This window comes from Canis lupus, chromosome 27 (genome assembly GCF_011100685.1).
Source record: "Canis lupus familiaris isolate Mischka breed German Shepherd chromosome 27, alternate assembly UU_Cfam_GSD_1.0, whole genome shotgun sequence".
In the NCBI taxonomy this organism is placed as follows: domain Eukaryota; kingdom Metazoa; phylum Chordata; class Mammalia; order Carnivora; family Canidae; genus Canis; species Canis lupus.
In genome coordinates, this window is record NC_049248.1 from 29,100,095 (window position 1) to 29,113,500 (window position 13,406).

Consider the following 13,406-nt stretch of genomic DNA (forward strand, 5'->3'; position numbering starts at 1 on the left):
CATGTTTCAAGATTCATCCATGTTGTGGCCCTTTAGTGCCATAGGAATCAGTGTTTCATTGCTTTTTATGGCTGAATATTTGGCTGACATTTGGGTTGTGCCAATAAAACTAGGGAAACGGAGATGCCTGGGTGGCCCAGTTGGTTAAGCATCTGCCTTTGCCTCGGGTCATGATCCCAGGGGTCCTGGGATTAAGCCCCTCATTGGGCTCCCTGTTCAGTGGGGAGTCTGCTTTTCCCACTTCCCCTGCTTTGCTCTCTCTTGATCACTCTCTGTCTCAAGTAAATAGATAAAATCTTTTTTTTTTTTTAAGATTTTATTTATTTATTCATGAGAGACACAGAGAGGCAGAGACACAGGCAGAGTGAGAAGCAGGCTCCATGCAGGGAACCGGACGTGGGACTTGATCCGGGTCTGCAGGATCACATCCTGGGCTGAAGGTGGCGCTAAACTGCTGAGCCATCCGGGCTGCCCCAATAAATAAAATCTTAAACAAAAACAAAAACCCACTAGGGAACAGTCTCCATGACTTTTCTGCCATATGCTAAAGTGGAAACGTGCTTATGTGGCAGTGGCACATGGACAGTCACTGGAAAAGAGTAGGACAAGACACTGAGGTCCACAGCCAAGGACAAAGTCAAGGCTATTATTAGTACACTAGGGTTGGGAATGGAAAGTTGGATTTACAAGAGATTTTTTTTTAGTTTGTTCTTAAAAATATTCCATTATCTTAACAACGAGAATACATTTTTTTAAAGCCAGACAGCTTGGCTTCATGGCTATGGTTATTTGTTCTGGTCCAAGGCAGGTCATGTTTAATGTACCCATTGCACCCTACATAACATGAGGATAACATCTGCAGCCAAGGAAAACTATGTGAACTTATTCACCTAATATAAACATATATATATATATATATAGTTTTTAATATTTTATTTATTTATTCATGAGAGATACAGAGAGAGGCAGAGACACAGGCAGAGGGAGAAGCAGGCTCCCTACAAGGAGCCCGATGCAGGACTCGATCTCAAACCCTAGGATCACGCTCTGAGCCGAAGGCAGACGCTGAACAACTGAGCCACTCAGGCGTCCCTATATATGTATTTTTATTTTTAAGACTTTATTTATTTATGCATGAGAGACATATATAGGGAGAGGCAGACACAGGCAGAAGCAGGCTCCATGCAGGGAGCCTGATGTGGGACTTGATCCCTGGTCTCCAGGATCCCACCCTGGGCTGAAGGCGGCGCTAAACCACTGAGCCACCGGGGGCTGCCCCCTGCATATGTATTTTTAAATCAATAAGAGAAAAAGTCTATACCCAACCAAGTAGTGAGTTCTCTCACAGTGTGGAAAAATAAATAACTAAAATGTGGGCTTTAAACAAACTTAAGGTCTAAAAGCTCTCTCCCTCATATGAGTAAAAAATCAGGCAGCTTGGTTCTCTAAGCTGTCTGGCACAGCTGATACAGGGAATATGCACCACAATAGGGATCAAGTTTGCAGTATTTTCTGTAGAGAGCACACTTTGCAGCTTCACTTCAGACCCTATAAATCCCAAGTAATGCTGCTTTTCGAGCTCCTTTGATTGGAGAGACCATTTCATATGATAATATTTTTCCTGTACTTCCTATCAATGGCAAGCCTCCTTTTCCATTATATATAAATCCATTTCATAGGATACCTTGTAGCTAAGATTTCTTAAAGAAGACATAAAAACATAACCAGGGGGGCACCTGGGTGGCTCAGTCAGTTAAGCTTCCAACTCTTGATTTGGTCTCATGTTCTGAGTCATGGGATTGAACCCTATGTTGGGCTCTGCGCTCTGCTGCTTGTCCCTTTCCCTCTGCTCTTCCCCACCCCCCCATAAATAAATAAATAAAATCTTAAAAAAAAAAAAAAAAACAATGAAAGAAAAAGGTGATCAGTTTGTCTGCCGTAAAATGAAGACCACATCAGGGATGCCTGGGTCGCTCGTTGGTTGAGTGTCTGCCTTTGGCTCAGGGTGTGATCCCAGGTCGGGGGATCAAGTCCCACATCAGGCTCCCTGAGAGGAGCCCACTTCTCTTTTTGCTTATGTCTCTGCCTGCCTCTCTCTCTCATGAATAAATAAATCTTAAAAAACAAAACAAAAAAAGCATCAGGGGCACCCGGCTGGCTCAATGGGTTGAGCATCTGCCTTCAGCTCAGGTCACAATCCCAGGGTCCTGGGATGGAGCCCTGCATCAGTCTCCCTACTCAACAGGAATCTGCTTCTCCTTCTCCCTCTGCCCCTCTCCTGCTCTTACTCTCACACATGTGCTCTCTCTCTCAAATAAATACATTAAAAATAAAAATAATTTTAAAAATAATAAAATGAAGAGCATCCATGTTAATCAATTAGGGAATACTTTCACTATATATATATATGTGTGTATATACATATATAAAATAACATTGTTTACTTTAAAGATATTACAATGTTACTTGTCAATTATACCTCAATTAAGCTGGAGGAAAAAACCCAATAATTCCCATTCTAGTTATCTATTTGAAAGTATTTGGAGGGATCCCTGGGTGGAGCAGCGGTTTGGCGCCTGCCTTTGGCCCAGGGCGCGATCCTGGAGACCCGGGATCGAATCCCACGTAGGGCTCCCGGTGCATGGAGCCTGCTTCTCCCTTTGCCTATGTCTTTGCCTCTCTCTCTCTCTCTGTATGACTATCATAAATAAATAAAAATTAAAAAAAATGAAAGTATTTGGAATTGCTATAAAAAACAGTTCTCCGGCCTTAGTTCTTCCAAACCTGGAATTGACCAAACCAGACACACCTCCCTACACAAATTAAATTAAATTAAGAACATTAGAAAGAAACCATTAAGAGATCTAAAAGGCAACCTACAGGGATCCCTGGGTGGCGCAGCGGTTTGGCGCCTGCCTTTGGCCCAGGGCGCGATCCTGGAGACCCGGGATCGAATCCCACATCAGGCTCCCGGTGCATGGAGCCTGCTTCTCCCTCTGCCTATGTCTCTGCCTCTCTCTCTCTCTCTCTGTGACTATCATAAATAAATAAATAAAAAAATTAAAAGGCAACCTACAGTGTGGGAGAAGGTATTTGCAATACATATATGTACACACACACACACACACAAATATATCCTTCAAAGGATTCATATCCAGAATGTTTAAAACTCTTACAAAAAAAAAACTCTTAAAAATCAGTAAGAAAAAGTCAAATAGAAAAAGACAAAAGGCAGTGCAGATATTTCATAAAAGGATATATGAATGACAAATAAACATCTGAAAATGTGCTCAACATCAGTCATCAAGGATATGTGGATTAAAGCAAAAATGTGACCAGAATGACTAAAATGAAAAGATGCTAAATACCAATTGCTGGCAAGGAGATGGAACAAATGGAACTCTCATACACTGCTGGTAGAGTACAAAATGGTACGAACACTTAGGAAAATCATTTGCCAATATCTCTGAAGAGTGAACATATGCATATCCTAGGGTACAATAATTCCACTCCTACTATATACCCAACAAAAATGCATCCATATGTTCACCAGAAGACATGTACCACAGTGTTCATCAAAGTTACCAAAGTATCTATGAAAAAATTATGGTTCATTCAAATGATGAAATATTACACTGTAAGGAAAATGAGTGATCTAAAACTATACACAATACAGATGAATCTTAAAGTTTAAGATAGAAAAGAATACGTGCTATCCAATTCCATTTCTATAAAGTAAAAACACAAGCAAAATTAATCTAATTGTCAGAAGTCAAGGGAAGGTAGTGACTGGAAAGGAGCATGGGCAGGGTGCGGGAGGGTTTCTGAAGAAACTGGTCATGTTTCCTTTCTTAAACCGGATGCAAGTTACATGGGTATGCTTGGTTAGCAAAAGTCCTTGAGCTATATACATTTATGATAGTGCCCTTTATTTTTTTTTATTTATTTTATTTATTTTTATTTTTTCCTTTATTTTTTTTTAAAGATTTATTTATTTATTCACGACAGAGAGAGAGAGAGAGAGAGAGAGAGGCAGAGACACAGGCAGAGGGAGAAGCAGGCCTCATGCAGGGAGCCTGATGTGGAACTTGATCCCGGGTCTCCAGGATCATACCCTGGGCCAAAGGCGGCACCAAACCGCTGGGCCATCGGGGCTGCCCGTGCCCTTTTCTTTAAAGTAGGCTCCATGCCCTACGGGGTGCTTGAACTCATGACTCTGAGATCAAGAGTCACATCCTCTACAGACTGAGCCAGCCAAGTGCCCCAGTAGTGCCCTTCTTTATACATATTTCACTCTGATGAAGTTTGAAAATAAATGTACCCAGGGAAACCTAAATTTTTAGTGGCTAAAATGTTTATCTGCAAATACTTTTCAAATTATTTTTTAGTTTTTCGGATTTCTACTTACAGAATTTTTGGTATTGGCATCAAAATTGTTTCTTACCAGTTGGCCTTTCTGAACCTCTGTTTTCTTACCTGTAAAATGAGGATAGTAGAATTTAAAAGCCAGGGTGATTTTTAGGGGTGCCTAGCTGGCTCACTCAGAAGAGGATACAATTCTTGATCTCAGGATTGTGAATTCAAGCTGCACGTTGGATGTAGAGATTATTAAAGAAGATAAACTCTACAAAGTAAATAAAAGCCGGTGTGATTTTTAAAGTGCTTAGCACAGTGCTTGGCACAAAATGTTCAATGGTTAACTTAATACTTTTCTCTAAACCAGTGGGACTTCCCGGGTGGCTAATATAGCATCCTGTACTAACCTCTGTCTTAGCATTTCTTAGTGTCTATTTTCCAAGACTGTGAGGCCCTTGAGAGCCAGGTATAGTGTGTAGCATACAATATTCCCAAAGCCTAGTTTAGCATCTGGCATAGAATTCAGTATTTATTAAATAAATGATTAAATACATTTCAGATACTTTGCAACATCTATTTATTGCTAAATCATGGAATCACATTCATATTCTCTGAAACAAGTTTTCTTGGTTTCTATCCTCCACTAATAATTTATCCCAAAATATTCTGATTTGATTCTGTTCCAAGAGAACCTCTTCCTGCTATTCCCTCATATTCTTCATTACCTGTCATATTAGGGCAGCAGAATTTTGATCTGCTAAATCTAAATAACTTCATTGCTACCCTCCAAAATTTCTTTAAAAAGCCTTGCGAGTAATAATTTCTTCTGCTCTGGCCCAAATATATAGAGAGGCAGAGACACAGGCAGAGGGAGAAGCAGGCTCACGAGCCTGTGGGGAGCCTGATGTGGGACTCGATCCCGGAACTGCAGGATCATGCCCTGAGCCAAAGGCAGATGCTCAACCACTGAGCCACTCAGGCTTCCGTAGAGACTATCTTTGATGAATAAAACAGTGTGGTCATTCGCACTAATTTCTACATTTTAACATGATTAAGAAAAAATAATTTGGGACTAATTGTGGGTATCCAATCAAATGAGAGGCAAAGAAAGAAACTAGAAGTCCCCAGGTAAAGCCAGATTTTTGTTTCCTTTCCACTGATGACATGGTATGCTTAATAACTTTATTCCTGAGGGAGGATATCCCATTCTGAAAAACACACTACTCTAGGTGCTTCCATCAAAATTATCTCTTGGACTTGAAAATAAAGTCTTTACCCCCAACCTTCCATGGCTCTATAGTTTCCTTCAAATGCTTTTCATCTTATTGGCATGTAATACACAGACAGAAGTACACAACTCTCCAAACCTTTCTCATCTCTTCATTAGTAAAAAAACGAGTACATACTTAATGCACATATAGCACTGTGCTATTATATATACTATAAAACATTAAACGATACAAAAATAGATCTTAAAATTTATCATAAGAAAAAATAGGGGGGAGGACAATTGGGTGGCTCAGTGGTTGAGTGTCTGTCTTCAGCTCAGATCGTGATCCCAGGGTCCCGGGATGGAGTCCTGCATCGAGCTCGCTGAAGGAAACCTGCTTCTCCCTCTGCGTATGACTCTACCTCTCTCTGTCTCTCATGACTAAATAAATGAAATCTTTAAAAAAAAATTTTTTAACTATGTATGGTGACAGATGTTACTGAGATGTTACTGTGGTGATCATTTTGCAATATACACAAGTATCGAATCACTTTGTTGTACACCTGAAACTAATACATCACATGTCAATTATACCTCTATTAAAAAAAAAGAGAAAAAAGACACTGTATTGATCGGGCACCCGATCTCTCTCTCTCTCTCTCGAATAAATAAATTAAATATTTTTTTAAAAAAAAAAAAGAAAAGAAAAAAAAGAAAAAAGAATGAAAAAAATAGAAATAGCAGTCTTGTGGGACAAGGACATTTAGATAAGAACATTTTCTTTCTCCTTTGTAATAATTTCAAATTAATTGCAAAAAATACTAAGGGCTAGCTTTTAGCTTTCTTTCTTTCTTTCTTTCTTTCTTTCTTTCTTTCTTTCTTTCTTTCTTTCTTTCTTTCTTCTTTCTTTCTTTTTCTTTCTTTCTTTAAAAAGATTTTATTATTTATTCATGAGAAACAGAGAGAGAGAGAGAGACAGAGAGGCAGAGACAGAAGCAGGCTCCATGCAGGCAACCCCACGCGGGACTCGATCTGGGGTCTCCAGGATCACACCCTGGGCTGAAGGCGGCACTAAACCGCTGAGCCACCCAGGCTGCCCAGATGTTTTTCTTTTTTAAGATTTTGTTTATATCAGAGAAAGAGGGAGAGAGCACAAGCATAAGCAGGGAGAGGGGCAGAGGGAGCAGCAGACTTCATGCTGAGTGGGGAGCCTGATGTGGCTTGATCCCCAAACCCTGGGATCATGACCTGAGCTGAAGGCAGACACTTAACTGAGCCACTCAGGCGCCCCTGCTTTTAGTTCTTATTAAAGAGTAAAATTGTCTTTTTTTTTTTTAAAGATTTTATTTAAGGGCAGCCCTGGTGGCTCAGCGGTTTAGACACCTTCGGTCTGGGGTGTGATCCTGGGGTCTCGGGATCGAGTCCCATGTCAGGCTCCCTGCATGGAGCCTGCTTCTCCCTCTCTCTCTCTCTCTCTCTCTCTCTCTTTCTCTCATGAATAAATAAATAAATCTTTGAAAACTTTTTATTTAATTGTTCATGAGACACAGAGAAAGGCAGAGGGAGAATCAGGCTCCCTGTGAGGAGCCTGATGCGGGACTCGATCCCAGGGCTCTGGGATCATGACCTGAGCTAAAGGCAGATGCTCAACCACTGAGCTACTCAGGTGCACTGTAAAATTGTCTTTTTCAAAAGGAACTAGAAACAGATTCACCCAAACATTTTAAATATTTCTAAAGCTTACATTTAAGCTAAATGACTACTTAGCTATGGATGAAGCAATGGATTAGCTCCAATTTTAGTTCTACAACTACCTACCTAGGTGACCACTAGGTAAACTTCATTTGTAAAAGGAGCAGAGCTAAATTGGATGATCCTAAAATCTTCTGAGTATCATGTGGGACTAGCACCACCTCGTGGACATTCATTTAGAAATACATGATAAGGTAAGTTACATGGCCAAGGTAGAAAAGCTGATGGTTAAAATAGCAGTAAAGGCCTTATTCTTCCTGGCAGCTTCCTCAATAATTTAGTTTACTGAGAATATATGAAATGGCTTTAATTCTTCAGAAAAAAAATTAAAATTGTAATTTTTAACTGACAGATTTCTTTAATAGACTGACATCCCCAGGATGCTCAAAAACAAACATATGCCTACTGCACTCCCCCCTCATCACTGGCTTATTTGGAAAAGAAAAAAAAATTACAAAGAAATCTGAAATCTGTCTAATGGAGAGTTTAAGAAGCGGAGTCTTAAGCCACATGAGCCAAAAGCACCCCTGAAATTCTGCACTCCAGTGCCGTGGCCTTTGGCACCAGCATAACTGGGAAAAGGGGGCAGCATTTCAGTTCCAATGTGAATGGTGCTCCCTTGGAGGTTTTCCAGGAGGCTAGGCTGGTGGAAACAGGCAACTGGCCTGGCTTAAACTGTTTAGATTTGGGCCTTGAGGCTAAAAGGTAATCTGTACTATTTCAGCATGTTTTATGAATTGGTTCCACTGTAACACAGCCAAAATTTGCCCTTCAAAAATCATCCCAAGAGCCTATCGTGGCCACTCCCTGCATTTCAGCACACTTTTGTGCAGCTTAATTACTGTATATCTGGCACCACTTCATGCCCTTTATACACTTTCCCAATCCTGGGATTCATGTGCTGCCAAAGCATAATAATCTTGTAGTGAATACATTTTCTCCTTTAAGCACTGAAACTTAAAGCCTTTTTACAGCTTTTTTCTGAGGTGTCTTGATGTGCAATATTTAAGACCTTACCTGTGTTCACCATAACTGTAGATAATAAAAGTTTTCATCTCTCTTTTATCCACTTAGACCTCATAAAGATGAAAAAAACAAATGATGACACACACCTTTTACTGTGCATCTATTTTAGGCCAGGCCCTTTATGATGCAGTCTCTCAATTTATTCTTACTATAGCTCTGCTATATTTCCTCCCATTTACAGAGGAGGAAATGAGATCATAAAGCCAGAAAGTACCAAAACCAAGATTTGAATTCATGTCTTCTGATTCTAAATCCATTGTTTATTCATCTATGCCCTGGTGATACTAACAAGCTTGTGTGCTAAATATAATACCTACACCCTACCACATCTTTACTTCGGAATGAAAACCACAAAGAAATAAAAAAAGTAGGAGTCAAGTGCAATATAAGAACAAGAATAAGCACAACACCCTAAGTGAGCCAAGATCCTCAAAGGACTTAGGGATGGCATGATTTCTCAAGTCTAAAGGACTACTCAGGACATTTAATAGGGTCTTGGATAATGAATACTTGAAAGTTTAAGAAGTCTCACAGTACTTACCATCCCACAGGTTGTTCATTTACAAAAAAGTGTACTTTAAAATGAAAAAAAAAAAAAAAAAAAAAAAAGGAAAGGTCTGGCAGTCACCATCTTAACCAAATGATCAATCTTAGCATCTCCAGTGGAACAACTTGACACGGTGTGCAGCTTGATGTGATACAGTAAGAGATGAACCACAGAGCCTGTTACATTCTTACCAAAAAGTATAAAATCTACTAAGAAAACCAGAAAAAATCCAGGATATGGGACATTGTACAATGGACTTAAGACACCAAAAAGTTCAATGTCATGGGGGAAAGGCAGGGAGGGCTATTCCAGACTAAATGTATGCAAAAACCCTAATGAGGAAGTTTTAAAGATTTTTACTTATTTATTTGAGTAGATGGGCAGTGGCAGGCAGAGGGAGGAGAGAAAATCTCAAGCAGACTCTGCAGTGAGCGGAGCCCAACCCTGAGATTGTGACCTGAGCTGAAATCCAGAGCGCTTAACCAACTGAGCCACAAGGAAAAGGTTTTAAAAGGACCTTTGGGATAATAGGGGCAATTTATTTCATACAGATTATATTAGCTGTTAACTATCTCAGGTATGGCAATGGCATTGTGATTTTATGTAGGAAATCCTTATTCCAAGATGAATGCTTTTCAGGGACAAAGTGCCATTTTGTCACAACTTACTTTCAAATGATTCAGCAAAAACAATTAGATACAGTACATGTGGCAAAATGTTAACAGTTGGTGGATCTAAGAGGAAGTTATACTGTTGTACTGCCCTTTAAACTTTTATATTCCTTTCAACTTTTTCAACTTTTAAATTTTTTTTTAATTAATTAATTAATTTATTTTTTAAAGATTTTATTTATTTATTCATGATAGTCACACAGAGAGAGACAGAGAGGCAGAGACACAGGCAGAGGGAGAAGCAGACTCCATGCAGGGAGCCCGACGTGGGATTCGATCCCAGGTCTCCAGGATCGCGCCCCGGGCCAAAGGCAGGCGCCAAACCGCTGCGCCACCCAGGGATCCCTCAACTTTTAAATTCTTGATATTCATCAAGACCATTAGCATAAGTTCAACTCTTCTATGAACTTCTGAAAATACAAAATTATAATCAATATATACTATGCTCCTATTCACATATTAGTAATCACTGTACCAGACTCTGGGCATCATAGTGGTGAGAAAAGACATTTCCAGCTTTCATGGAACCTACTCAGCATGTAATTGTGTAATGGGGGGTACGGTGGCTGCTCTGGAAGGCTTCCCCAAGTGGTACCTGAGAGGAAACCTGAAGGGTGAGTAGGGGATGTCTAGCTAGAAGATGGTGGGGAAATGGGTCAAAGGGGACCAAGAGTACATGTGAAGGTACTAATGATAGAGGTGGTCAATCTGGAAAGTGACAGGTATGTATTTCCTGCTGCTTCCCACAGTCTCCCACCCTTTCTACAGAGCTGGTCTCCTGGTTCCATTAACCACTCCCTATCAACCCTCAGCATCCTGTTACTAGTCCCAGTGTTACCAGGCCTGAGAAGTGCATTCTTTGGGGTTTCCCTACATCCTGTGCACAGCTTTGTAAAATACCTTTAATCAACTTTCCTTGGGGATCCCCGGGTGGCTCAGCGGTTAAGTGCCTGCCTTCGGCCCAGGGCGTGATCCTGGAGTCCCGGTATCGAGTCCCACATCATGCTCCCTGCATGGAGCCTGCTTCTTCCTCTGCCTGTGTCTCTGCCTCTCTCTCTCTCATGAATAAATAATCTTCAGTTATCTATTCCCTGCTAGCACCTTGTAGAAAACAGTTGAGCACCTTGATAAAAAGCTCTGTAGACTCAAAAGATGCCAGCATAATTTAGGTGGTATCTGGGCTGGTGGGAATCAGAGATGGTTGAGAAAGAGGACTGAAGATGACTCTGGCCAGGGAGCATCTGAGGAAGGAAGCTTAGAAGCTGCAGTGTTATCAGACAAAAATTCTTGAAGAAAGATACTATCCATTTATATCAAGTGCTGTTGAAAGGCTGGATGAAAAAACTGAGGGCTTTGGAATTCCCCATGAGAAAGCCACCAGTGATCCCTGGAGTGGTGGGGACAAAATCAACAACACTGGAATGGACTGTAAAGGTGGCTGGAGGCAAAGAATACACTTGTTATCTTAAAAACATGTGTGTGTATTGGGGGGAGGGAGGGGACATAATTATTCAAGTTCCTATTTTAATCCTGATAACTTACTGAATAATCTTGAGATTTTGGAGTCTTAATTGTTGAGATTTAAAACAATGACTCTTTACTATAATTACAAACAAACCCAAACCCAAAAACCCCAGACCATGTTAAAGCTAATATAAGCTGAATATAGAGAACTGAAGTCTTAAAATAGAGCTAATTATTTTTCCCCCTTTCTAGCACAGAAAGGACAGGCTTTGCCAAAATCTTTTCAGTTCTCTAAACTGAAAGATTAAGCTCTTTTACACTGAAGCCTGAAACTAAGTATGTCCAAGACCCCCTAACTCAACATACAATAACGAGCAGTTTCTAACCAGGGTGTTAAGATATCTGAAACCCAAAGCATTCTCATGATCACAATGAGTAACCAAACTCCACAGCTCGAGAAACTGTTAGAACCCTCAGATCCCTTTCTTTGAGAACATAAGCCTGTGAAACTATCTTTGATCCAATTTGGCTTTTTCCCTGCTTCCCAGTTCACTGAACATCACACAAGAATGGTTGCCAGAGTACCACAATGCTAAATCTGGAGCATTAGGAAACTGTTACAGGGACACTGAATTAGGAGACTCCCTGGGCATCTTCCATCCTTCACTGCAGAGCAGTGAGTCTGGCTCAGTGAGTCTGGCTACCTTTGTCTATTTTTAGAATATCCAGTTATTTCACTAACCCTCCTGAAGACTGTTTTCTACAAAAAAGACAGTATATTAGTAGGCACATCTAAATTAAGAAACAAAACTTGATAACTAATTTAGACAAAGTAACAGTCAACCTCTCAGCAAGGTTTTAACACTTGCCTCTCATTTTCAGCCTTCAAAACAGAGCAAGGTAACCATCTCCAAATGCAGGTGAAGACAACACCACTGCTATGGCAGGGACAGGGGCCAATTCAAAGAGCAAAGACTTTTGAAAAATTGATTTCAAAGTTACAAATGACCTCCTTGCACATCCACTTACCTGAGAACATTTTTTTTTTCTTTTTTTTGCAAAGTTGTTTAAACAATGTTTAAAAGCGCCTGACCCACAGTAGGGTAACTTTTTTTTTTTTTTTTTTTTACTTGCTACAGAAAGCAAAAGCACTTGTAATGTAGGGCAAAGAGGCCCAATTTCAAGTGATTCAGTCAGAAAAAATGAGATGCTATGGCAGACAACACTCTAAGATGTTCTTCATGAGCCCCACACCCCACCTCTTGGTTTTTTCACTGTATAATCCTCTCCATTTGAATGTGGGCAGGACTTGAAGCTTCAGAGTCCTACCTCACAAACTGGCTCTGGAGACCTGTTGGCTTGATGCAGGAGGCAGCCACATCAGGAGTACCCACGTGGCAAGGAACCCAGGGGCTCTACAGCTAGTTAAGGAATCTGGGGTGTCCGTGCTAAAGCCACAGGAAATGAGTTCTGCCAACAACCTGAGTTTAACTTCAGATTAACTTGATAACTTCACAGTAACTAGATTAGGTGTTTGCAAATCATCTGGACTATACCAAAACCAAATTTAAACCCAACATTAAGAAAGTCTGGCTTAGGGCAGCCCAGTGACTGAGCAGTTTAGCACCGCTTTCAGTCCAGGGCCTGATCCTGGAGACCTGGGATCAAGTCTCACGTCGACTCCCTGCATGAAGCCTCCATGGAAAAAAAAAGAAGAAAAAGAAAGTTTGGCCTACAGGATCCACCTTTCCCACCTAATCATCTGTTTTTAAAACTTTGATATGAGGGGGCACCTGGGTGGTTTATTCTGTTAAGTCTGCCTTGGGCTCAGGTCATGATCCCAGGGTCCTGGGACAGTGTCCCACATTGGGCTCCCTCCTCAGTTTGCTTCTCCTTCTCGCTCTCCTCCCTGCTTGCGCCTGCTCGCTCTCTCTCAACTAAATAAAATCCTAAAAACAAACAAAAAACTTTGATATAGGAGCACCTGGGTGGCTCAGTCAGTTAAATGTCTGCCTTCAGCTCAGGTCATGACTTTAGGATCCTGGGATCCAGTCCCATGGTGGGATCCCTGTTCATAGGGAATCTCTGCTTCTCCCTCTGCCCCTACTTGCTTTTTTTCTCCATTAAAATCTTTTTTTTTTTTAAGATTTATTTATTCATGGGAGACACAGAGAGACAGAGACACAAGCAGGCTCCATCCAGGGAGCCTGATGTGGGCCTCGATCCCGGTTCTCCAGGATCACGCCCTGGGCTGAAGGCAGCGCTAAACCGCTAAGCCACCCAGGGATCCCTCTCTCAAAATCTTAATTAAAAAAAAAAAAAAAAAAAACTTTGATACGGATTACATCCCTTTATAGATTCCTCATAATTTTAAGAAGTA